Source organism: Rhinatrema bivittatum, chromosome 11, assembly GCF_901001135.1.
Source record: "Rhinatrema bivittatum chromosome 11, aRhiBiv1.1, whole genome shotgun sequence".
Lineage (NCBI taxonomy): Eukaryota > Metazoa > Chordata > Amphibia > Gymnophiona > Rhinatrematidae > Rhinatrema > Rhinatrema bivittatum.
Genome location: NC_042625.1, coordinates 22,702,107 through 22,730,027, shown reverse-complemented (window position 1 = coordinate 22,730,027; position 27,921 = coordinate 22,702,107). Strand labels below are relative to the sequence as shown.

General features: G+C 44.3%; 1 long non-coding RNA gene across 1 annotated transcript in view; it reads left to right on the top strand.

The window, feature by feature from the left end:
• The first annotated feature begins 4,734 nt into the window (after window positions 1-4,734).
• LOC115073474 overlaps window positions 4,735-27,921 on the top strand; it is a 34,187-nt gene continuing 11,000 nt past the window's right edge. The window contains exons 1-2 of the long non-coding RNA XR_003852024.1: window positions 4,735-4,805; window positions 4,986-5,331. This is a non-coding gene — a long non-coding RNA (uncharacterized LOC115073474). The remainder of the gene's footprint in view (window positions 4,806-4,985; window positions 5,332-27,921) is intronic.

Sequence of the window (27,921 nt, the reverse complement as noted above, 5' to 3'; positions counted from 1 at the left end):
TTCCAGAGTTTAATTGTGCATTGAGTAAAAAAGAACTTTCTCCGATTAGTTTTAAATGTGCCCCATGCTAACTTCATGGAGTGCCCCCTAGTCTTTCTACTATCCGAAAGAGTAAATAACCGATTCACATCTACCCGTTCTAGACCTCTCATGATTTTAAACACCTCTATCATATCCCCCCTCAGTCGTCTCTTCTCCAAGCTGAAAAGTCCTAACCTCTTTAGTCTTTCCTCATAGGGGAGTTGTTCCATTCCCCTTATCATTTTGGTAGCCCTTCTCTGTACCTTCTCCATCGCAATTATATCTTTTTTGAGATGCGGCGACCAGAATTGTACACAGTATTCAAGGTGCGGTCTCACCATGGAGCGATACAGAGGCAAAGGAAGATGATGAGGTCAGAAATAGCCTTTCAGTGGAAGTAGTGGAGGGCAGCACTGTAACAGAATTTAGAGAGGCTTGGGACATAAATGGAGGGCACTGGCAAGAACAGGGTGGAGAGGTCAGATCAAAGACATGGTTGGGGGGAGCTAGTGTGGGAATTTCTGGGCTTATATGCTCAAAGTGATAGATAACAAGAGACTGAGAGGAGACATCTCAGCTGGGCAGACTGCATGATCCAGTTGGCCTTTATCTGTGGACATGTAGTATGAAACATAAGAAGTGCCATACTGGGTCAGACTACAGGGCCATCAAGTCCAGCATCCTCTCTCAGACAGTAGCCATTCAGGTCCCAAAGAATGGATCCAGGGATAAGCAGTGGCTTCCCCAAATTAACCTGGCTAATAATGGTTTATAGACTTTCCCTCCAGGAACTTGTCTAAATCTTTTTTAAATCCAGTAATTCTGACTGCTTTCACCACATCTTCTGGCAACATGTTCCAGCACTTAATGCTTCAAAATGACATTGCTTACCTAGCATTTAGCCTTTATTTTACATATTAATCCACTTTTCTTTAATACCGTAAATATATCAGATTTGCATCCTTTGAAATGTGTGTTCACTTACTGCAAAATATCTTCATAAATATTAGTTCTTAGGTGGTCAGTACACACACACAGTGAGCATCTCACATAGAACAGGAACTTCAGAAGAAGATAAGCAAGAGGAGTTTGTACCTTCAAATAATTATACAGGATTCTTTTGCATGTTCTCCTTGACTTGTCCTCCATTTTCCAACCTTTCCAACCTTCACCCCTTATCCCATCCCAAACAGCACACCCAGGCGATGCTACTAACCATTCCCAGCTGAAGGCACAGATCCTGCATGACACACAGCGCCATTCTACTAACCATTCCCAGCTGAAGGCACAGATCCTGCATGACACACAGCCAGCACCACTCTACTAACCATTCCCAGCTGAAAGCACAGATCCCGCAGGACACACAGTCAGCACCACTCTACTAACCATTCCCAGCTGAAGGCACAGATCCCGCAGGACACACAGTCAGCACCACTCTACTAACCATTCCCAGCTGAAGGCACAGATCCCGCAGGACACACAGTCAGCATCACTCTACTAACCATTCCCAGCTGAAGGCACAGATCCTGCATTACACACAGCCAGCACCACTCTACTAACCATTCCCAACTGAAGACACAGATCCTGCATGACACACAGCCAGCACCACTCTACTAACCATTCCCAGCTGAAGGCACAGATCCTGCAGGACACACAGCCAGCACCACTCTACTATCCATTCCCAGCTGAAGGCACAGATCCTGCATTCCTAGCTGAAGGCACAGATCCTGCATGACACACAGTCAGCACCACTCTTCTAACCATTCCCAGCTGAAGGCACATATCCTGCAGGACACACAGTCAGCACCACTCTACTAACCATTCCCAGCTGAAGGCACAGATCCTGCAGGACACACAGCCAGCACCACTCTACTAACCATTCCCAGCTGAAGGCACAGATCCTGCATGACACACAGTCAGCACCACTCTACTAACCATTCCCAGCTGAAGGCACAGATCCTGCATGACACACAGTCAGCACCACTCTACTAACCATTCCCAGCTGAAGGCACAGATCCTGCATTCCCAGCTGAAGGCACAGATCCTGCATGACACACAGTCAGCACCACTCTACTAACCATTCCCAGTTGAAGGCACAGATCTTGCATGACACACAGTCAGCACCACTCTACTAACCATTCCCAGCTGAAGGCACAGATCCTGCATGACACACAGCCAGCACCACTCTACTAACCATTCCCAGCTGAAGGCACAGATCCTGCAGGACACACAGTCAGCACCACTCTACTAACCATTCCCAGCTGAAGGCACAGATCCTGCAGGACACACAGCCAGCACCACTCTACTAACCATTCCCAGCTGAAGGCACAGATCCTGCATGACACACAGTCAGCACCACTCTACTAACCATTCCCAGCTGAAGGCACAGATCCTGCATTCCCAGCTGAAGGCACAGATCCTGCATGACACACAGTCAGCACCACTCTACTAACCATTCCCAGTTGAAGGCACAGATCTTGCATGACACACAGTCAGCACCACTCTACTAACCATTCCCAGCTGAAGGCACAGATCCTGCATGACACACAGCCAGCACCACTCTACTAACCATTCCCAGCTGAAGGCACAGATCCTGCAGGACACACAGTCAGCACCACTCTACTAACCATTCCCAGCTGAAGGCACAGATCCTGCAGGACACACAGCCAGCACCACTCTACTAACCATTCCCAGCTGAAGGCACAGATCCTGCATGACACACAGTCAGCACCACTCTACTAACCATTCCCAGCTGAAGGCACAGATCCTGCATTCCCAGCTGAAGGCACAGATCCTGCATGACACACAGTCAGCACCACTCTACTAACCATTCCCAGTTGAAGGCACAGATCTTGCATGACACACAGTCAGCACCACTCTACTAACCATTCCCAGCTGAAGGCACAGATCCTGCAGGACACACAGTCAGCACCACTCTACTAACCATTCCCAGCTGAAGGCACAGATCCTGCATGACACACAGTCAGCACCACTCTACTAACCATTCACACAGATCCTGCAGGACACACAGTCAGCACCACTCTACTAACCATTCCCAGCTGAAGGCACAGATCCTGCAGGACACACAGCCAGCACCACTCTACTAACCATTCCCAGCTGAAGGCACAGATCCCGCACGACACACAGTCAGCACCACTCTACTAACCATTCCCAGCTGAAAGCACAGATCCCGCAGGACACACAGTCAGCACCACTCTACTAACCATTCCCAGCTGAAGGCACAGATCCTGCAGGACACACAGCCAGCACCACTCTACTATCCATTCCCAGCTGAAGGCACAGATCCTGCATTCCTAGCTGAAGGCACAGATCCTGCATGACACACAGTCAGCACCACTCTTCTAACCATTCCCAGCTGAAGGCACAGATCCTGCAGGACACACAGTCAGCACCACTCTACTAACCATTCCCAGCTGAAGGCACAGATCCTGCAGGACACACAGCCAGCACCACTCTACTAACCATTCCCAGCTGAAGGCACAGATCCTGCATGACACACAGTCAGCACCACTCTACTAACCATTCCCAGCTGAAGGCACAGATCCTGCATTCCCAGCTGAAGGCACAGATCCTGCATGACACACAGTCAGCACCACTCTACTAACCATTCCCAGTTGAAGGCACAGATCTTGCATGACACACAGTCAGCACCACTCTACTAACCATTCCCAGCTGAAGGCACAGATCCTGCATGACACACAGCCAGCACCACTCTACTAACCATTCCCAGCTGAAGGCACAGATCCTGCAGGACACACAGTCAGCACCACTCTACTAACCATTCCCAGCTGAAGGCACAGATCCTGCATTCCTAGCTGAAGGCACAGATCCTGCATGACACACAGTCAGCACCACTCTACTAACCATTCCCAGTTGAAGGCACAGATCTTGCATGACACACAGTCAGCACCACTCTACTAACCATTCCCAGCTGAAGGCACAGATCCTGCAGGACACACAGTCAGCACCACTCTACTAACCATTCCCAGCTGAAGGCACAGATCCTGCAGGACACACAGCCAGCACCACTCTACTAACCATTCCCAGCTGAAGGCACAGATCCTGCAGGACACACAGTCAGCACCACTCTACTAACCATTCCCAGCTGAAGGCACAGATCCTGCATTCCCAGCTGAAGGCACAGATCCTGCATGACACACAGCACCACTCACAGGTACACGTCCGCCCTCCTTAGATCTGATTGCAACACTTCCAGACTGACCAGTCCCAACAAACAAGCAATTCAAGATGTTGCATGTTACGTGGAGAGTTCTTTTTTCACATTAGGGCTTTTATCTACTTTGCATGGTGATGAATTTCTTTTGGTTGGTAGGACTGATTTCAAAATTACTTGCAAACAAACAGTAGCAATAAACAGGCACAAGTGAATGTGTACAACCAGTAAAAACACAATAAGCAGCCGGAAATTTTAAAACTGAAAGGAAGGTACAGTTATTCTGGGCAGGGAAAGCAACCATCAAATGGAAACCCAAAGGAGAGTGAAGGGAAGGATTAGTAAAACAGTTTAAACCACTCCTCCTCAGCCCGAGGCTGGGGTGTATGTTGTATGCTGTAATTGATGCGTCTTAGTGACGAAGAGAACAGAGGAAGGAAAACATTTTTCACATGGGTCATTCCTATATTTATGCTTGAGGGCGTTTTCTCTGTATAAATGAGGGCAGGTGATGATTCTGCATGTATAAAAGAGATACCTGCTTCTGCAGAAGGAAAGGTCATGCATTCATACATCGGAGGATCTGCAGGTGAACAATATTTATTTTTATTTGCATAATAGATATTAACTGCTGACCCAGTCAACATCCAGCTGGCTGAATTATCAGCATAATAACATTAAAAAAAAAAGATAAAATCAACACTAGTGAGCAAGACCAGAGAAATGGTAAATTATGGGCTTACAACATTTGATTTTCCTCCCTGTTTAGGTGTCACTGCTGGTGTCGCGCTACTGAGAGCAGAGGCCAGGTGCTGGCCTGGATCTGAGCATCAGGCAGTGGTGGCTTTTCCATGGCAAAGGCAAACCTGGCTGACGTCTGATGACACACAAGCTGGGAATCAGTGGATTAAAACAATGTGGGAAACCTGATAGTTTGACCACACCAGCACCTGTAAAAGCTCTGATTACACATGCACAGATTTCATCCTACAAAGAATTTTCACAAGAGATACATTTTACATAATCTTGTGAAATCTGCGATGAACATGCCAAAGCCAACCATAATTGTGGTCAAAGGTTCCTGACTCAATAATTGTCCGTCACAAGTCACATTGGTAAGATAAGTAGCATTTTAAAAATACCATTTTAGGTAGCTCTTACGTACTGTATATAATGTATCTCATTCATTAAGGCAAGTCTTTTCTCTATTTGGGCATGGCCAATAATGATCCTGCTTTCCTAGCCAGCAACGCAGTGAGAACTTGCGAACCTAAAGCCTTTGATATTTATCTGGCACAGTAGTTAATATTTTTGTTTAAGAATCCATGATGTCTTGAAGATAAGAATCCCTTTCTCTACCAGGGCACTTATATTTCCCGGCAGCAGACGTCTTGCCAGGACTGTGTGGGAAATATCTCACTTCCTTTAGTTCTGCCCCATCTCATATCAACTGACCAGCTGCCGGTGGCCTCCTGTGGCCAGCAGCACTAGAGAAATGATAAGTAGGAGCTGTAGAGAACCTCATTTACCAAAAAAAAAAAAATCCCATTTTCAAAAACAGCTTTGCTGCCAGCACTCAGACCAGGCAAGTCCAAACCAGCTAAATAGTGAAGGGTCCCCTCTTCAGAAAAGACAATCATGGATTTCATCAGCTAACGAAAAGGTCCTGAGATTCTCAGTCATTTTTTATTGTCTCTTGACGTCTCCTGTGCTGCTTAAAAGCAGAGCCACGATAAACCTGTCAGCCTTCTGGATATTTAATAGGTTGAGTGGTTGTTTCCAGTGTTACCGTATGTGTACATTTATTTAAATTGTATTACTTTTCTTCCTCTCTGAGGACTATATCTCCATTAATTATACCTTTTGACTTCATTGTGACTATAGCAATCTCAAGAACTTTTTTCCCCAGTCATCTGGGAATATTTTATTGACTTGTTAGCACACAGTGAGTTTATATAAGAAAATCAAAGCTCCTCAGGGCTGCCTGGAAGGACATTTCCATCTAGTAATATTATTCTTATTTATACAGTTCCATTGGTATATAAGATAATTCAGAGGAGCTTTGAACAATACCTGAGCAGATGTAAGGAAAGCAAAGGTTAGTTACAACCCTGGAATCAGCATTTCTGTTCTTTCGCAGACTGGCACTGCTTTTATAGTGCTCAAACAACAGGCTAAATCTCCATTTCACTCCTGCCCTAGGAAGAGTCTTAAACCAGCTCCCTGCGGCTTCTCAGCCTTAGAGCCTTACCTGGTGAGCTCCTCATCCACTTGACTGCTTCCAGCAAGCTCACCTCTTCTCTTTGAAGTCGTACAGCTCTGTCTACAAACCAGTTTATCCTACCCAGGATTGCCTGGCATTGAAATCTTCGGCTGCCACTTTTGCTTCCTGCCAGCACAACAGATCTGCTTGGACCTGGTTCCGCTGTTCCTTTTTCTAGCTCCATTCCGGTTCCTTTGCTTGTCTGCTTGGATCTCTGCCTGTTGCTGTTATCATCTTTCTGCTTGTGCTCTCCAGCACGTGGCTTTGCTCTGTATTTGTGCTAGCCATGATGTAAAAGGTCCACTTTCACAAGCAGAGCACAGCCCTGGTACTGTGTTCTAATGGCTTTATGGTTCAGAAGCAAAAGGACTACTTCTTGTATCAAAATGCATTTGGTCACATTGGCAAGACTGATCCGGCACCATCCTTGTATATACAGCGATCACTGTAATCTCTGAAGTATTTATCCAAATTAATATTAATAGAACACCACATAGCACTGAGGATCCACATATTTTCCAAGGTAATCCCAGATTCCCCTGCTTTACATCCCAGTGACTTAATTTTTTATGTCATAAAGTCAAAGCAAAGGATGTTTGGACAGCTTAGCCAACAACCCTGGGCACAGCGTGATCTGCTATCACACTGCTAAAGAGATTGAGGCATTTCTTTCTGTTTACAAATGGAGTTCTCTAGTTTAGGTTTGTGCTAATTCCACCCCTTTTTATGTTCGATACCATTCGTCCAATATTCGTGAACATATTCCGCAAATTTCTGTGCATGGACAACCTGGTAATAAATCTGCTCTTTGCTCATCAGCAAATAGCTCTGCAGAGAGATGTTGTGGGTTGAAGCAGGCCTACTCGCCTGTAGCTTTCACTTCTTGAGAAAACACAGGCTAATTAATATGAAATAATGTTAACATGGGAAAGGTCAGATGTTCCCAGCATGCCTGTGTTGAGCAGTCTCGTTCCCACTGTGAGGATTATCCTTATGCTGTACCACTGCTTGGGCCTATCAGGCTGTTAATATCACATTAAGAAGCAACCAATGTCAGGGAAACTTTTTCTTGTTCTTGCTTGTGGTTTACGTTATTAATTTGAAGTATTTGAAAATATAATAACAGAGAAAGCAATGACCTAGTGTTTCCCGTCCGTGTCTGACAGCTCACTCTTCCAGGACAGGACCCCAAGCAGGCAGGCAGGCCTTCATTATGCAAATAAAAAAGACTGATTAACAAGGAGGCTTACAACAGAAAAATATTGACCCAGATGAAGGGAGGAGTTATGGGGAGAGAAGAGATTTTTCATAAGCCACGTTCCGTTAGGGATAATATTTTTTTTCTAATATATAATGAACGTGTTAGCCTATAGCTGGATGATCTTGAAAAACACAGGAAACGGTCACACTGCCCACCCTTTGAAATGTGAGAGCAGGAGGATAATTAATTCTATTGCCCTTCATGTGATCTTTTCTCAATAAATCCAGGCTTTCACAAATAAAAGAAAGTGTGGTAGAATATTCAGGGAAAATAACGGTCCATGGCTCTCTCTTTTTATTTGTTTTGTCCATGGGATCAATCCTGCTTGAGATCACTTTATGAAAAGATTGTCGATAAGTGCACACGTGAATAACAGGGAAGAAAAAGGCAAAAATAGCTGAATTATTTTACATGAACTTAAAACCCAGCTAATTTAGTTCATATGGTTTCCCTAATGTTTGCTTGTGGTACTCAGAGCTCTGGGGAAGCTTTCCAAGTGTAAACTTTATCCTCAGTTGTTTGTGCTCTGTTGCCATCACACGTAGGGTCTCCAACGGAGCTATTTGTCTGCAGGCTGCCTTCCCTAGCCTCCCCCTCAGCGTCAGCATCCACTGAACATGCATCAACAGACACCTCCCAGTGCTATCCTGCAGTGGAGAGGGCAGTATCCTTTCCTGCCACTGAAGAACCATTTTGAATTGGAGGCTCCAGGTCAATACACCTGTAGGTATCCCTTTCTTCCACCCCACTCAAGATGAGCAGTTTCTCCTGTACAATATTCCTACACCCTGAAGATCCGGGTGCGACTGCCTCAAGAGTGCTCCCTTATTACTTAACACCAATTCTAGAGCCTTGAGCCAGCTCTCCTAGAACACTGCAGACCGCTCAGAGACCCAAATACATTACGCTAATGAAATATCTGTCCCTTTCTTCGCTTTTAATTAACCTTGGTTCCATAAAGAATAATGAATTATCAAATCTTCAAATGTGTCTGTCAGACCGAGATGAACCAAATTTTGGGTGAAGGTAGGTGCTTCAGGGAGGTGGGGATGGGGGGTACTTTTGTCTTTTGTACTTTTCACAGTTTGCCGGAAATTTGGGGGCAGTGCATGAGGAGGTCAAATTTTTCTGTTGACAATTTCTCTGTAAGAAATGCAAGAGGGTCAAATTCAACTCATCATACCTCACCAGACACCAGGATCATTCCAACAAAACATGATACCTGGACATAAAGCATAGGAACTTTACTTGGTCAGGATTACATTTTGGTTGATCCTAATAGGTACCAATTGTTTAATGTGGCAACACAATTCTATCTCCTCCCACGTCTAGCTCCAAAACAATTTGACTTTGCTGTACTGTTTTGTGTGGCAGAATATATTTCAAAACTGGTTATGTATTGATAGCTTCAACTACATCTTGGTAGAGCATATCGATTTTTCCATCCGTTGGAAATACTGCATGCAGATGGAAACAAGGCTATTTAATAATCACAGTTTCCACTGTTTATTGAGAGCAATCTGTTTAACCATCAACTACAATAACAACCACAAGTTTCTCAGAAATCAAAAGTGCTATTGCAGCCACTAGGAATGAATGATTTCCTAAGCGATCCTGCAGTCTCTTATGAGCGAGTGGAAGAGAAGGCTGGTGCTTAGAGTAGTAGGGCTACAAGCCAGGGCTCAAATCCTAATGATGCTTTTTGTTACGTTGGGCAACTCGTTTCCCCCTCCATTGCCTTCGGTGCGGTGTTAGCCCCTCATTTACTAAACATTTTTCCCATAGACACAGAATGGGAGGAAAGCCTTAATGAATCAGACCCTTAGACTGTGAGCCCTCTGAGCACAGAGCAATAACCTACAGTACCTGAATGTAATCCGCTTTGCAGTGTCACCAACAGTGTAACATAAATTTAAAAAAGAAATGGAGAAAGAATGACGTGATTTCACAGTGCTAGAAATCACTAGAGCATGGGAACGTTATTATAAACAGGGTCTATTACAGCAGGAGGCCCATCTAGTCGTCCCACCTGATTGGTTTCCTGGTGTGATCCCCGGCTTTCCCTTCCCTTTTCCATATTTAGGGGATCCCCTGGCCCTCCAGCTCCTCCGCTCCTGTTCTCTGCAGGCTGCCTAGCAGGGGGAGAAGTTACAGCAGAGGTGGGTCTGGATAAAGGAGCAGAGTAGCCCATTATTGCTCTGCTCATGCCAACCTCACAGGAGCAGAACGAGGGAGCAGAGTGGCTCTTCTCTTCTTTGTCTGCTCCAGCCTTAGCCTCATCCCCTCCTCTCCCTTTTCCTGCTGGCTGCCTGGGAAGGGAGGGGATGAGGCTAAGAGGGCTTTTCTCTGTGGAACGAGATTGCTGAATTTTTGCAGGAGACCTGTGTGCCAATGCCTAGGGAGGAGGAGAACATTGGTGAGGGGGAGTGTGCTGATGTCAGGAAAGGGGAAGAGTGCTGGGGTCAGGCTTGGGGATAGTCCTGGAGGGAGGAGGAGAGAGATAAAAATAGGGAATGTGAATGTGTGAGTCAGGGAGGAGGGTCAAAGGGGAGTGGAAGATTGGAGGTGCATTCCCCTCCCACAAGCCACACCTAATTTGAGGGTGACCTCCACTTAAAAATCCCCAGGTATATTTATATGGGGAGATGGCTTTAACACACCTTGTGAATATTAAGTTAAGATTTCTGAGCCTGAGAGGAATATTGGTACTTTGAGTGCTCTGCATGTGTGTGTTGGCGTGCATTCCTTTTTATCCCGAAGAACTCTGCGAGTGGGAGTTAGTTCTTTCTCTGCATGCTGAGCTGAGAGCCCGTTACTCGTTCTGTTTCTTGGTTAATGCACAGGTTTTCCCCTTTTCCATTTTAAGCGCTTTTGTAGAAAATATTAAAATTCAATAGCGTATTATTCTGCAACCCCCTCCTGCTGATATCAGGGAAGCTTTCTAGCAGCTTGCCTTCTGAGAACATTCACGTTTGGTCTCCCTATTATGGAGCTAAAGAATAATCTTGCACAATTGAAAGTGAGTCAGCCAAGGGTGGAAGATGAATGGAAAAAAGCCGAGAGCTGACAAAAGATTCTTGAGGGAACATCATCTGCAGAGGAGCCGTAACCAGACAAGGCCTATTAGCATGGGGAGGAGGTCGCTGACTGAAGGGACATGCCCGTTGCTTACTGCTTATTGACGTTCTTTTTTTCTTTGTTTTAAAGCTAAGATCAGGTCATCCCCTTCAACATCAATATTTTTGGAAAGGCGGCTAAGAAGTGGGACTGATCCAATAAACATATAAACAAAACATTTATTTTGTAATTAAACACCGAGAACTTGGAACTATGCAATGTAAAATTAAACAGAAACAACGGTACAGTATTTAAAAACAACCATTACCTATTTGTGTTCTTTTTTTTTTTTTATTCTTCATTGCTTTCCAAATATCGAAAAAAGTAAAACTACTCAAAAGCAATATTTTGGTATTTCCTGATCCTACAGAAATGAAGAAATAATATTTTAAAGATAAATAAGTGTTAGAAAACCTGTTTCTTGAATCTACCATATCAGGGAGGAAGTCCAAGTTAAAGGAGAAAAGAAGGGAATAGCATAGGAAAAGAAAAAAAACATCTGGGTGGTGCAATATATGCTCCATTTTCAACAGGCAGCTCAGTACTGGGACCTTCAGGAGACTGAGTCAGCGATACAGAGACAACTGCTTTGTTGGTCAAAAATGCAGTCAGTCGAGGTGGATTGAAAAGATATTATGCATTCCCTGAAAGATAACAAAACATTTTCAGGGAAAAACATAAAATGAAAAAAGCAACAACTTAGGCCTCATTAAGAAAAATTGCCTCCTCTTCTTTTGTGTGGTAGGAGCCACATCTGGAAACAAATAAAACTTACAATTCTAGAAAGAAATCTGTCCATACGTAAAGAAGATTTTGAGCAGCCACTCCCTATCCAAATCCAGGGCTCACTGAACAACCAAAGTTGAAGGGACTACAGCACCTCTCAAGAAATCCGGCTAAATCAAGACTACGGAGAGACAACTGGCATTGCTGATCCTCCTTAACTTTCCTCTTAGCCTGAGGAAGGTATATAACTTTGTGAGAGAGAAGCAAAAGCTGCACCTCAAGCTTCACCTGATCAATTCTTCACACGTGCTCTGTAAAATCAAGTTATCCTAAACCAAAAGAGAATCATTAAAGTCAAGCTTCTTTTTTTTTTTTAACTTCATCTTTATTGCGTCAGAAGTAGTCTTGGGGGAATTCTGTTCCTTCCTCCTACTCACCCTTCGAACTACATAGTTGTCCATATTGTTATTGTTAGGACACAGTTATTCATCTTGTTATCATGTAATTTCCTTTTCATCTTTCACATGTTTACTGTAAACCGATGTGATGTGTCAAACAAATGTCAGTATATAAAAACGTTAAATAACTAAATAGAATGTATGAGAGAGAAAGGGAGCTTGTGTGGGTGTGTATGCAAGAGAGAGGGCCCTGTATGAGGGGAAGTGGGTGTGCGAGAGAGTGAGGGAGCCTGTATGAGGGTGTGTGTATGTGCACTAGAGAGAGGGAGCATGTGTATGAGAGAGGGATGGACAGAGGGAGCTTGTGTGAGGGGCAGTACTGAGAATGGGGTCAAACTCTGGGAGTGGCGATAGAGTGGAAGGGGTTGAGCCTAGAGGTGGAGGGGAGAGATACTGGCAGGTGGAGGAGTTGGGGCCTGAGAGGGCAAAGTGGCTGGAGGAGTGTTATGGTTTTGAGGTGTAGGAGTGGATTCTTGGGCACTGTGGTGATGGCCATTCCCTCGGGGAGGAGCCCCGTGAGGAACCGCAGTACTAGTCTAGACTCTTTACACTCAAACACAGAGAAGATGACTTTATTATACAGCTTGATGGTACTGCCCAGGAAGCGGGTAGCAGTGGAGATAGACCAGTGAAGCAGTCCCAGAACCCTCAGCAGAGGAGACAGTCTCTTATTTCGAGTAATGGTAGGCAGCGCGGCGTAGCAGGAACAGGTCCCGGATATAGAGCAGAACCCTGAAGGTGAGACAGACTGAGAGGTTAGTACTCACTGATGCTGAAGCTGTAGTGAAGGTCCAGTCAGGCAGAAGTTGATCAGGCACCAGGTTAGGGAGAATAGGACCTCGAGGAGTGAGTACCCGATGTCCCAGTAAAGGCACCTGAAATAGAGTAGAAGGGCCCTCGAGGAGCGGGTACCCAGGTTATAGAAATACCCCGAAGGGCAGAGAGAGTTTCCTGCGGCAGCTGGAAGCGGCAGAGCAGCTTAGACCGGAGGCAATCCAATCCAAACCAATCCTTGCTAACTCGGTTTGTTTGCAAATGAAGGGCAGGCTAAATACCAGGATGTGATGACGTCACTCGGAGGGGACGCCCCTGAGTTTCCCGCCATGACGTGGATAAAGATGTGGGTGGCGTGCGCATGTGCACCCTAGGAGGCCCTCAGGAGAAACATGGCACATGCCGTCGCCATTGCCGATCCGGGGACGCCGGAGAGAGCGGCATGAAGATGCGGCAGCAGCCATCTTCCCAAGGCTTGAGGAGAGAGAAGGAAGAAAGGTGAGGCACAGAGGTTGAAGCCGTCTGAGACCGACGGACACAACAAGGAGTAGGAAGAGCGAGTGGAAGGGACACTCTTACAGTGAATTTCTAGGGGAATTCTGCTCAAAATATTTAAATTTCTGCATCTTTAAGTAATAACCTTTTTCTGTATTAATTTAAAATGTAATTACTTAAAGACTGTCATGTAAATTGTGTTATTTTGACCAATATAAAGTATGCAGAATTTTGCAGAATTTTAAATTTTTTTGCACAGAATTCCCCCAGGAGTAGTCGGAGGAAGTACAATATCATTCGGCCACAACAAATAGGCAAACAGGTGAACATATGCAACCAATACAACCGCATAACAGCCTCCATGTAAAAAAAAAAAAAAAAGCCATTGCGAGTAACCCAGTGACTCACCAAGTTTTTCAAGTTAAACAACAGAGTAAAGAAGAGAAATAGAAGAGAGAACCCCCTACCCCCCAACCCACACATCCACATCCAGACGCATCCGCTCCACCACATCCATAACCTACAAAAAGACCAGACCTTGCTGTCCCAAGGAACAAAAGACAAGCATAAAAAAAAAGAAGGAAAGAAAGAAGAGAAATAAGCATTCTGGTGATAGTCACCGACATTAGTCCCTCCCCGTCGAACTTAGAATGAAGGAGGCCCATTCCTGCACAAAGCAGAGGAGCGTGGCAATATTATAAACTCTCAAGTGAGGAAGGCTCCCCCCTCCCTCCCTCCTTGGTTCCTCTCCAGCTGCAGCACATCGAAGCTGTCGCGCGCACGCTTGCCTTGCCAAATGAGATTCCGCACCAGCGCGCGACACAAGTTAATAGCGTGCAGCTTTAGCCAAAGAGGGAGCATTTGCCGGGAGGAAAGTAACTTGGGAAGGATCACCATTTTTACCAGGGTGCACTGCCCCATCAGGGAGAGGGGGAGAAGCCTGCCACAGATGCAGTAGCTGTTTGATTTTCTGCAGACAAGCATCAAAATTCAGCTTCTACAGCTTTGGTCCCCAGCCCATGACAATGGAAAGGACCCCACCCAAGACTGTGGTAGTGAAGAGGATAAATGGAAAGGCTTCAGGCTTACCAAAATTAATACGATAACTGGGAAAAAGACCCAAATTGAGCAACTATCCTGATGATGGTCTGCAAACAGTCCTTAGGATTTTCCACAAAAAGTAGCATGTCATCAGCAAATAAAATCAACTTGACCCCCTTTCTCCCATATTCATATACCATGAGAAGAACTAAGATCTCTTACTTTGACCAGCAAGGGTTCTAGCGCAAGGACAAATAACAGGAGAGGTAGAGGACAGCCCTGTTGGGTGCCTCTACCCAATACAAAGATATCTGATAAGGATCTGTTCATCAAGAGCTGCACCTAGGGACAGTTATATAACAATTTCGTCCAACGTAAAAACCCATTCCCAAAATTAAAGTGCCTCAGCACTGTTTCCAGGTAACACCATTCTACATGGTCAAACGCCTTTTCTGCATCCAGGATGACAAGGATCCCCCAGAATGAGCCACGTGGGTATGTTCATAGCAAACAGTGCCTTTAAAATATTAGAGTTAGGAATGCAGCCTTTAAATAATCCGGTGTGATCATGGTGGACTATCTTCTTGACAACCAAGTTGATCCGCATGGCCAAAACTGCCGCCAAGATTTTAATATCCTGATTGAGAAGAGAAATGGGTCGGTAAGATTGAGGCAAAGTATGGTCCTTGCCTGGCTTGGGCAATAGAATAATCGTTGCTAGATTTTGCCCCTCCTCAAATGCACCTCTATCCTGCACAGCATGAAACATGTTTTTTAAAGGAGCAAGAATGCGATCTCCCAGCAAATTATAAAATTCAGGGACAAAACCATCAGGTCCCAGGGCTTTAAGTAGCTTCAACCGGGTGATGACACAACGGATCTCTTCTTCCGTGATAGGCTTATCCACCAGGTCCCGTGCTTGCAATCTCAGACCCTGAAAAAATTCACTTTGGGCCAGAGCATCCACGGGTCCCGCTGTATACAAACATTTGTAATATCTTTCAAAATAGAAGAAGTGGTCAGCAGGTCCTGTGAGTCATAATGTAGGCACATGATGAGGCCTTTCGAATGTGAACTGGACTTAACCAAGCGAGCTAATAACTTCCCCGACTTATTTCCCCATTGATACAGCCTGTATGAGAAATAGAATATTCTGTTGTGCTTTGCTTTCGAGTAGTGTATTCAGTTCTGCCCAAGCAAGTTCCTTAGAGGATTTTCCCTCATGTGCTATTGGCGCAGAGCCATTATTCTTTCAGAGAGATCCAGTATTTTTTAGTTCCTAGCCCTCTTTGCACACGCTGGATAAGCAATGATATTCCCTCACATGACTGCTTTGGCAGCTTGCCAAAAGGTTATAGGGTCCATTTCAGGCCTCAAATTAAATTCTGCATAGTCCTGTTATCTTTCTTTAAGAAAAACAGTGAAGCATTTATCATTGTACAAATACGGAGGCAAGGACCAACGAAACTGACCTGGGGCATCCAGCACTAACGCAAGGGTCATAACTACCATGGCATGATCAGAAAATGACACATTAAAAATATCACTCGCCATGTTTTTGTTAAAAATGTAATCAAGCCGCAAGTACACATTGGGGTAGATTTTAAAAGGTTGCATGCGGGCGTACTTGTGCGTGCGCTACCCTGTGCGCACGCATGTTATAAAATCTGGGGTCGGCACACGCAAGGGGGTGCACATACTCTAATCCCCCCTGACTTTTATCTTACCTTTTGCGCCTGGCTTCGGGCAGGTGCAAGTTGCGTGCTCCGGCAGCCTGCCGGCATGTGATCCTTCAACACAGTGGAAATGGCCACTGTGTTGGAGGCCTCTGGCCTGCCCCACCCCGCCCCCTCCACGCCCCTTTTTGCAAGCCCCGGGACTTACATGATTAGATGGGTAAGAGGATGGGAAGGAGGGTAAATTGTATGAGAAATGGGGAAGAAATGGTGGGGTTTTACTTATGATTGTACCTAAAATGGTTTTAGTTTTAATTTAATTTATTGATGATGTAAGATGTGCAAGGATATGTTTCCTATATATGTATATGTATTTGAGTGTTGCTACTGCAACTCAATTTAATGTAAACCACCTTGAAATTAATTTGAAAGTCGGTATATAAAGTTGAATAAATAAATAAATAAATAAATACATGCATCCCGGGGCTTTATGCGCATCTCCGGGCCTTTTTAAAATAGGCCCAGCACGCATAACCTTTTTAAAATCCGGCCCATTGTGCACATGTGAAAAAAGAGTGTACTCATGATCTGCTGGGTGCAGCACACGCCAAGAATCCAATAACTGCAGTATTTGGAATACAAAGGCCACCCCCCAGGTCAGCTTGGTTCTTCTTGGGAGTTTTAGGTGGTTTACAATCTACTAAAGGGTTGTCAACCACATTGAAGTCGACCCCCCCCCCCCCCCAGTGATGGAATATCCTTCCCACACAGAGAATTTAGCCATCAGCATAGAGAAAAAAAACTGTGGGAGTAAACAATGGGGCCGTACACATATAAAAGCACCACCTTTTGTCCCTGGAGGACTCTGACCACTATGATGAAACGGCCATCAGTATCAGAGAGCACTTTTTCCTTCGTGAAAGCAACACTTTTATTAACCAAGATAGCCACCCCCCGTTGACGTGAGCTAAAAGAGGAAGAGAAACATTGGCCCACCCAACTCTGCTGCAACTTGGAGTGCTCATTCTAATCCAGGTGAGTTTCCTGGACAAAAGCAACACTCATCCTGTGCCTGCGCAAATCAGTGAGATGTTTAGTCCGTTTAACAGGGGAATGTAAACCATCATTAATCGTAGAAATAACTACGTTAGACATAAAACCAGGAGGTGCAATAAAGTCCCGCAGCATAAATAATCTTATGTGTAGAGAGAACCCTCCAGCCCAGGCTCTCGCCTTTACCAAGGCAAATCCAAATAACCAAGAATCCTCTGGTTACCCTGATCAACACAAACATAGAAACAGCCCACAACCACATGAACCCAGTCATCCATTCATACCCTCCCCACAGAAAGAAAACACATCCCCTCTCCATTTTTATCTTCTCTTCCCCAAAATAGAGCAGGTCTCCCCAGAAGCTGGCGAAGAGGTGTTCCTTCTCTCCTCGCCCGCAGGAAGGTGTCCACTACTATCCGAGGGCTCCTGGGGCCTGCAGGTGATATCCTGGCATGTACACATTTATTTATTTATTTTTATTTAATGAGTTTTATATACTGTCATTTGGAAATGTCAAAATAACGCCATCATAACGGTTTACAAAATAAGGTTATAGGGATAAAGGGGTTGACAAGGAGTGTAAACATAACATGTTATTAGGCTTAGTAGTAAACAAATTCATGCTTAAGATCAAAACGAGTTCATTCTTATTTTAGAAAAGTATAGTTGTGCTGATATTCATTTAATCATGAGGTTATAATGGAGGGCAGTGATGATTAGTTGATTCTTTGGGTGGTTTGATATGCTTTGTTGAACATTCTTTTTTGAATGTTTTTAGGTTTTCTTGAATTCTGAGTTTAGTTGGGAGGGAGTTCCAAAGTTTTGGGCTACCAAGGGATATCGCTCTATTTTGAGTAGAGGTGAGTTGATTTGAGTGCGTTAGTGGTGTTTTTAGGAGTCCTTTATTTGCTGACCTCAGGTTTCTACTTGGGGTATGTAGTTGAATGTAGGGGCTTAGCCAATTTTTCTGTTCTTCATATATAATTTTATGTAGGATGGAAAGGACTTTATATTCAATCCTGTATTTTATTGGCAGCCAATGAAGTGATATGAGGGTTGGGGTGATGTGGTCATGCTTTTTGGCACCTGAAAGGATTCTTGCAGCTGCATTCTGCAGGATTTGGAGAGGTTGAATGGTGTTTAGAGGTAAGTAGAGGAAGAGGTAATGTAGAGGAAGGCAGATACCTTCGCGGGCCAGAGCAAGCAGTTAGTAAAGCCAAGTGGGAACCCCAAAAAAGACAAAACAGAAGGATCAGCCACTGAGAAAACTGACATCCGGGGCAAGCATGCAGTGATGAAACAGTCCGGTCCAAAAATGCCGAGTTGCTCCAAAGTCTCGTCTCCAAGGCATAGGCCAGACGAAGTGGTGAAAAAACAGTTCCGCATCACAAAAACTGGGAAAAAGGCAACAGCCTCCAAGGACCACCAAAACAAAGACAAAGGTTATATCATCTCATACACCCTCGAGAAAGTCATGGCAGCTTGTCTAAGAACGCTTTGGCCTCTTGAGCTGTGACAAGCCAATGGAGCCCTCCATCGTGGAAAACTTTCAGGCGAGCAGGGAATTGTAGTGAAAACTTTATGTCCCTATGGAAGAGAGCTTGCTTGGTACAACAAGGAGAGAAATCCTTCCGAGCTGCCTGCACCTTGCTCGAGAAATCCGGGAATATCAGCAGCTTGGTCTCTTTGTAAGTCACATCCCTCTTACTGCAATACGCCTGCAAGATTTTTGCTTTATCGGTAAAGTTAAGATACTTAACAATTACTTGCGTGGCTTCATTTGGTCCGGACCCTCCGGGGCCCAACAGAGGCCTACGCTCCACCAGAACCGACCAGTCAGCGGTGCCCACAATCATAGGGACAGCAGCTCCTCTCCCTAAACCGAATCAGGCCACCTCCACTATGTGCAGGTTATCGCGCCTGCGGCAATTCTCCAGATCATCTCATTTTTCCTCGAGAGCCCAATGCTTTTCACGGCCCGCCGCAGCCTCTGACTTGAGCATGGCCACGCGGTCCGCGTGCTCAGGCAGGGTGTTACGCAGGCCATACAGGGAAGCATCCTATGTTTCCAACCGCTCCCGTGGCTCCATCCAGAGGACTGGATGCGCTGGAGTTATTCGGCTAGGGCAGTGGAGAAGACCCGAGTGAGATCGCGGATTACCACTTCCAAAAGGCCCTCAGATGCAGGGCCTTCGAGCGCCATCTTGTCTTCACCACCACCAGCCTTTTCCGCTCCAACTCCTTTCGCGCGACTCGCCATCAGATCGTCAATCACACTGCACTGCTCCCCGGTGGTTCCACTTGCAATTCTGCTGCTTTTAAGAAAACTTTGCCCGGTGTAATGATGCAGATTTAATGAAATCCTTCAGGCCCATAAGGAGCGAGAGCTTGGAGCGTGCTGTCAGGTCAGAGTCAATTGCCATGCCCCCAAAGTCAAGCTTCTTTAATCTAGCATTATGGGAAACAATATTTTCCCTGAATTGTGTTAGGTGAGCATTAACCAAAAAAGGATTCTGAAGACATCACATCCAGCTGGTTGGACAACTGTTGAATTTCCCCTGGCAAAGTTAGCTATACTGCAGTTATAGCCTCCCATGTTGTTTCTAGATTTAACAATTTCAGGAAACTTCAGTCGACCCAAGCCTGTCTGGTGCCTGAAGACTTCCTAGAGATTGCTTTACAGGGCCCCAAAACACTGGTGCTCCTTCCTTGCCTCTGCCCTGCCCCAGCCAGCACCCACAGATCCAACGCTGCTCCATTGCCTGCCCCCCACCCCAATCTGCTAAAGTCAGACCTGATGCTCTCTCCTCCTGCCCCTCCGCCGATAACATCATCATTGCTTGCCCATGTGGGGAGCCTCCACCAGCAGGGCCATGGTGCCAACTGCCTCTCCATGCAGGTTACCCCCATGCCTTCTGTTAAGGGTACTCGTGCCTCATGGGGCACATAGCTGTGAAAGACTGAAGCCTCTTCACACCTCCAGTCTCCCCCAGCAAAGCCAAAGTAAAGTGGTCTTCATCCAGTAACAGCAGTGTATGATCCTCTGGATATCAACCTGAGAGATGGATGCTTTATTTTTAGGCTGGATGTGCATCTAAGCAGTGTCTGAATATTGCATTGGTCTATTTCTGTCATGATTTTTGCATTTAACAAAGTTAACAGAGTTAACAGAGATGCCACCAAAAAAAACCCAAGACTCAAAACCACATGAAATGTATTTATGCCATTACAATCAACTTCTTCAATGTGGCTGCCAGTGATCCTGACCAAGGTGTTGCTCTGGCATAGTAGTGAAGTTTCTCCAGCTGGGGAGAAGCTCATTCATGGCACTCACCAGACTGGCAAGATCACATACTGCACGTCCAGGTATGCCCTATATTATGGAACTCAATGCCACCCGAAATAAGATTAATGAGAGACCATAAACTCTTCAAAAAAAGCCTAAAAACATGGCTTTTCAAAAAAGCTTTTCAAAATGAGAATGGGGAATAGGTAGTACCAAGAAACTAGAAAAGGACTTATACACACAGGCAAAAGTCAGCAGATAACATATATGCGTTCTTTACCTTTATTTTTATCACACTTAAGTTTTAAGTTAAAGAATTACAGTATATCGCATATATGGTTAGCCCTTAAAGGGAATTTCAATACACACTACATATAGCTTATAATATTTTGAATCATGTACCTGAACAACTTCGGCACCCTCTGTTTAAAGTAAAATCTATTTCAAATTTATTCATGTGCCTATTTGTAAACCGTTGTGATGGTATATCACTAAACGACGGTATAGAAACGTTTTAAAATAAATAAATAAAATAAAAAATGCCGCTTTTAAAGTTAGCTACAACAAGGATGATTTTTAACCTTTTAAAATTTGCCTTTGAACAATGTTACTACCATTGAGTGCTGTGCAATTTCTAGACAAATCCTATGTTCCCCCTGTAGCTGCAAGAAAAGAATACAATGCATATTTCTACTTAGACTTATATACCTTCTCCCTCCCCCCAAAAGGAGGCAACAGCAGATTACAATATAAACAGGATACAATATAGCAAAATAACAGAATAAAGCAAATACAAATAACCATAAACAGCTAATCTTAACAACCACAACCTCTGCACTCGCTACAGAAGTGAAAAGCAACATTACAAATCAAAAAAATAACATTTCCTCCAAGGAAAAAAACCCCCCCAAACTAACCTCACACAAATGGACAAAGAAATAGGCTTAATTGGAGAAAATATCTCTGTACTGTAATATCTGATATAGAGATTTAATTAAAATGGAAGCCTATTCAGCCACGCTAAAACTATACTAGAAAGTAATTGACAAAGCCCTCCATTTCGTTATCTTGGAAACCGAGCAGGTGAACTCCATTTATTAAAGAGCTTAAAGCTCTGCACTCTTTTCCCATGCACTCATACAGCAACACTACTCTTCCAGGCTGCATTCAGCAGCAGAACAAAATGGTAACGGGACAGAGGAGGCAGCATTCTGATACTGCAGTTATAATACGCAGTTCAGCTGCTATTTGTCATTTTGCATTAAATTTCGTCATTAGAAAAGCTCGGAGTTCATGGAAGTCTATATTCTGAGTTAATAAACTGGTCTCTGACTGGGTGTCGTCCCCCCCCCCCCGCACAGCGGAAAAAAACCCAACCGAGATGTAACTTAAGTAAAGCAGCGACATGCAATCTCGATCTATGCTGACCTTTTGCAGTGTCTAAGAAAACACACTTTGGATTGCGCACAGCTTAGCTGGGCTTCAAATGGGATGCCATGCATGGAGCCTTTCATGCTCTGGGTTTCAAGCTATTAATGCTGTTTAGGGGTATACAGGATTAAGAAGGACAGCCAGATCTCAGTAATCAAAAAAAAATTCCAAAACAAAAATAATAAACTTACTGGTCTACGCTCAGGTTCCTTTCCTCCTCCTCTTCCCAAGTACATTCATTAAGCGAACCCGAAAATGTAAAAGTCAGTAAAATGTACTCTGAGTTTAAGCAAATTTACAGCATTAATTGACAAACACTTTCCACAGCAACCAACCAAAAAAACAAAACAAACCCTTAACTACTCTAGAATTCACCATTCTGAAATAAAGAAGCAGTGTGACCCTTGATAAATCTGAACACTTCCAAGACAGTAGTTGCATGTCACCAAAGGATCATTTTAATCTAGCCAAGCACTTTTAACTATTTATTTATTTATTTATTTATTTATTTATTTAAAAAATGTTTCTATACCGTCGTTAAGCGGGTGCCAACTAGTATTAAACATTTTTTTTTATTATGCTCAGATTAAACAAAAGAAAACTCTTGGTATGTGTTGAGCAGTGTTTCTCAACCATTGGTCCATAGCCAGCAGCTGCTCCCCAATAGCATTTTTGCCGGGCCACGGAATGGCAGTCATTGTAGGAGGAAGCTTATCCGTGCTGCAGCCACAATTGGGACATTCCCTACTACTCTAAACCAGTGGCCTAAAATGTCCTGGTAGTGGCTTTGCTCTGGGTCCCAGAGCACTGCACACTGCTACTGCTTTCAGGTGTGGGGACAGACTGCTAGCAGGCTTGGCTGTTCACTACCACCGGCACTGAACAGCTGATCGGGCTGACAAACTAAACATGAACATCGGACTCAGCTGAGCCCCAGATTGCTCCCAGTCTGGCTCTGTAAATAAGTAAAAAAAAAAAAATTCTAGTGGGATACTGGCTATGCACATAGGAAGGCAGCTGCAAGCACCAAGCCCCTTAAAGGGCCAACATCTACCCCCCAATGTAAATTCTTATAGCCCCGGTGTGAGCTATCCTCTGGAAAGCAGGGCTGGTGCTTCCGTTAGGCAAACTAGGTGGTTGCCTAGAGCGCCAAAGTTTAGGGGGCAGCAAACTCCTGCCAGCAAAAGACTCAAAGGGAGGCTGTGCCATAGCTGATACTGCCAAAAATGGGAGCACGGTTCTGGAGCCACTGCCACTGATAGGGGGGAGAACTGTTCTGGAGGGATGGTGGGGGAGGGGGGCATGACTGAAGGTTGGCTTAGGGTGCCAAATACTCTTGCACTGGCCCTGCTGGAATGAGGAGATCAGATTTTTTTTTCACATACTCTGCTCTGGAAGCAAGAAGCACAGCTCGTTTGTTATAATTCTTGTAATATAAACATTAATGGGCGGGTTGAGACCGGGGAGGCTCCTGAAGGTGGGGTGAGCACTTTATCCATGGAGGGGACCCCCATGCTCTTCAGCCACAGGAAGGAACTCCTCCTACTTCTGCCAGCAAGCCAGTTCACCTCAGTTTAGGAGATCAGTCAACCAGTCCCTGGCATCAAAAGGTTGAGAAATGCTGGTATAGAGCCTTCAATGGAACTGTCATCTCGAAACTCTGAAGTTAAATTCATGGCAGTTACCTTGGCCCTCTCTGAGCTGGTTTTTTTCCAGTTGGACAAAAAGTGTCCATCATCATCAAATCAGGTAATAGGTGAAAAAGAAAAGTGGTGTCAATAGGTTGTCCCCACCTTTAAGAATATGGGCCTGTGAAGGAGTGTACAGAAAATTCCCTCAGTCTACCTTAAACAACCGGGCACAGCTGTCTTGCCCGGTCCTCCTTAAGGTTGAGACCTGCAGGGAATCCTGGGGGAAGGGAGGAACCCGCCAACAGATTATAAGACCTGAGGGCCTAGAAGGGTTAGGCAGGCCCTGGGGAGCAGAGAGAGAAAGAGCTACCATATGCAAGGATCTGCTATGTTTAAAGGACTGTGAGGTACCTGAAGTAAGGTGAGCTGTATTATTTGTTTGGTCTCCTGAGGTGAAGGTGTGCTGCTATATTTGTTTTGTTTTCACTGTAAATAAAATGCACTTAAGGAACAGCCAGAGTCTGCCTCCTGTTTCCTCTGGCTGTTATCAAGATGCCTAGCGCTCGAGCTACCACAGTGCCATCATTTGGGCCAGTTAATGAAAAAAAACATTTTCAAAGTTGAGTATTACTGTAATTAAACCCCTATAAACCCACTGTAATGCCATTTCCTTATTCCTTATTATTACCAGACACTACATGATTTTGCGATTAGTTTGCAACACTTAGCTGAAATACATCTTGTCTTAGTAGCGACCGTCACAATACTTGGCAGCTGCAGGCATGCCAAGTTCATTTTGCTAATACCCAAGTCAAATGATTTTGCGTAAAGGAGCATTTCAGCCTGGATGACCACAAGCTGGTTAGGCTAAAATGGAACTCAGAAATCCTCCCATGATATAATACTTTGGAGTTAGTTCTGCTGAAATTCTGCTCTAACTGAAAAGAACTGAAAATTAGTCTCTTTGAATCTAAAGGAAAAGCCATATTATTTAAAAATACCATCTTAGAAGTGCAGTCTAGATGTATTCCATGCATTAAGAAAGGTGGAAGGAACAATTGTCAGCTTGGTTAAAAGGCAAAGTAAAAGAGGTTAATTAACCAAAAAAAAAAACCTTCCTTCAAAAATTGGAAGAAGGATCCATCTGAAGAAAACAGAAAAAAGCATAAACATTGGCAAGTTAAATGATAAGACAGGCTAAGAGAGAGAGTTTGAGAAGAAGCTGGCCATAGAGACAAAAACTTATAATAAAAACTTTATAAAATATATCCAAAACAAGAAGCCTGCAAGAGAGTCGGTTGGACCGATAGATGATCGAGGAGTTAAAGGGATACTTAGGGAAGATAAGACCATAATGGAAAGTTTAAATTAATTCTTCGGTGTTTATAAATAAAGATGTTGGGGAGATACCAGTTCTAGAAATGGTTTTCAAGGGTGTTGAGTCAGATGGACTGAACCAAATCACAGTGAAACTGGAATATGTAGTAGGCTAGATTGACAAACTGAAGAGTAGCAAATCGCCTGGACAAGATGGTATACACCCAAGGGTTCTGAAAGAACTTAAAAATGAAATTTAAGATATATTACTAGTAAATTGTAACCTATCATTTAAATCGTCCATTGCATCTGAAGACTGGAAGGTGGCCACTGTAACCCTGATATTTAAAAAGGGCTCCAGAGGTGATCTGAGAAACTATAGGCCGGTGAGCCTGACTTCATTGCTGGGAAAAATCATGGAAATGATTCTAAAGAACAAAATCAACGAACAGATAGAAAGACATGATCTAATGGGACACAGCCAGTGTGGATTTACCCAAGGGAAGTCTTGCCTCACAAATCTGCTACATATTTTTGAAGGGGTTAATAAACATGTGGATAAAGGAGAACCAGTAGATGTGGTGTGTTTGACAAAGTCCCCCATGAAAGACTTCTAAGAAAATGAGAAAGTCATGGGATAGGAGGCAAAGTACTTTTGTGGATTGCAAGCTGTTTAAAAGACAGGAAATAGCAGGATTAAATGGTGAGTGGAGAGAGGTATACAGTGGAGTGCCTCAGGGATCTGTATTGGACTGGTGCTTTTTAAAATATTTATAAATGATCTGGAAAGGGGAATGATGTGTGAGGTGATCACATTTGCAGATGACACAAAGTTTTTCAGAGTAGTTAAATCCAGGACCAGTGCTAGGAGTTTTGCTGCCCTGTACAAACAATTTCTGTGCTTCCACAGTGCCCCCGCCCATTCATTCATTCTCCGTCCCGGGCCCACCAAAAAAAACACCAGCTCCCTTCATGATACAAACTTTAAAAATTAACATCCCGCTCCCCCTCCGAACCCATGACTGGAACAAGTGTATTAGGTGCCCTAGATGAACCTTATAGCCTCACACAATGTCCCCACCCCATTCCACAGACACAGTTATGCATTTATATTTTACATGATAAATATCAAAGTACAGTATTCTGAGGTAAAAATATCCCTTACATTATATTTACATGCACCGCTGTGATGCCAACCAGAAATCCCTGCAAAAAAGACACCTGGAACCCATATGGTATTAGGTCTATTGTGTTGAGTGTGGGCTTGACCCTCTGAAAGCCCTAAAACACCAATACACTTCCTATTAGGAGAATGCCTCACCTCAGTCACACATGCAGAACATAAACAGACCCTTACCAAATACAGAATAGAGCAATCATAAAGTAGAAATACAAACGTGCAGACAAAAACTGAAATGGAAACCGCAAGAAGCCAGACACTCTATGCAGTGCAACAATGAAAAAACAGAATCATCACCATTCCTCAAACATCAAACAATAAACTCAAGAAATACAATAAATACATAATCATAATACTAAAAACATACTAATATTATTTTTTTAAAAAGCTGATGAATAAAAGATCAAATAATTAAAAACTCATGTACAAGTTTTTTTTAAATGTCCCAAACACCAATAAAATATTTCAAAACAGCAGACACATCAAATAATACCTGAAAAATAAAACTAAAAAGGATTTTAAAAATTCTTGCTCTCCAAATCTGGGAACTTTTGATTTCCAGTTGTGGATTAGTGGGAGTGGGATGCACAAAATTTCTCCTCTCTTTCTTATATATACACAAAACACACACAAGCTCATACACATATACGCTCCTTCTCAGACAAACTCGCAGGCATCTTTGGTTGGGATCTGCCAGCAGGCCCCATTCTCTCTCTCTCACGCACACATACAACCCAGTCAGGCTCCCATTCACATACACATACACACCCATTCCAGGCAGCCTCCCATTCACTCACACACACAAACATGCATCACAGGCAGTATCCCATTCACACACATACACACATTCATCACAGGCAACCTCCCATTTTCACACACACACACACACACACACACACACCAACCCATCACAAGCAGCCTCCCATTCACACACACACACACACATCACAAGCAGCCTCCCATTCACACACACACACACCCATCACAGGCAGCCTCCCATTCACACACACACACCCATCACAGGCAGCCTCCCATTCACACACACCCATTATAGGCATCCTCTCATTCACACACACACACACCCACACCCATCACAGGCAGCCTCCCATTCACACATACACACACCCCTAACACAGGCAGCTTCCCATTCACACATACACACATGCAGACCAGGCAGTCAAGATCTGGGGGTCATTTCTCCTCCACTGCTGCTGCTGCTGCCAGCCTGTACTTCTTCTTTGTGGACAGCAGCCATTCTGTGGCTCCTCTTCATGTGCTGGCCCCACAGTAATTCAACATTTGCAGTGCTTGCAGTTCTTGTATTCTCATCTCATGAATCACAAGATAAGAATACAGGAAGTGCTAGCACCGTGATTGGTGAATACAGTGGGGCTAGCACATGAGGAGGACCATGGGCCTCCTGCTTCTTCCACTGCTGGTAGGATCGGGTCCACTGGCGGCAGAAGGGGCCTCTCCTGCTCCTGACACCGCCCCACCGGGTGTGGTGCCCTGTGCATTTGCACAGTTTACACACCCAGTGGCGCTGGGCCTGGTTAAATCATAAGTGGATTGTGATAAATTACAGGAAGACCTTGTGAGACTGGAAGATTAGGCATCCAAATGGCAGATGAAATTTAATGTGGACAAGGCATATAGGGAAAAATAACCCTTACTGTAGTTACACGATGTTAGGTTTCATGTTAGGAGTTACCACCCAGGAAAAAGATCTAGGGGTCATAGTGGATAATACATTGAAATCATTGGCTCAGTGTGCTGCAGCAGTCAAAAAAGCAAACAGAATGTTAGGAATTATTAGGAAAGGAATGGTTAATAAAATGGAGAATGTCCTAATGCCTCTGTATCCTGGTGAGACAGCACCTTGAATGTTGTGTTCAATTCTGATCACTGAATCTCAAAAAAAGATATAGATACACTGGGGAAGGTGCAGAGAAGACAAACCAAAATGATAAAGGGGATGGAACAGTTCTCCCTTGAG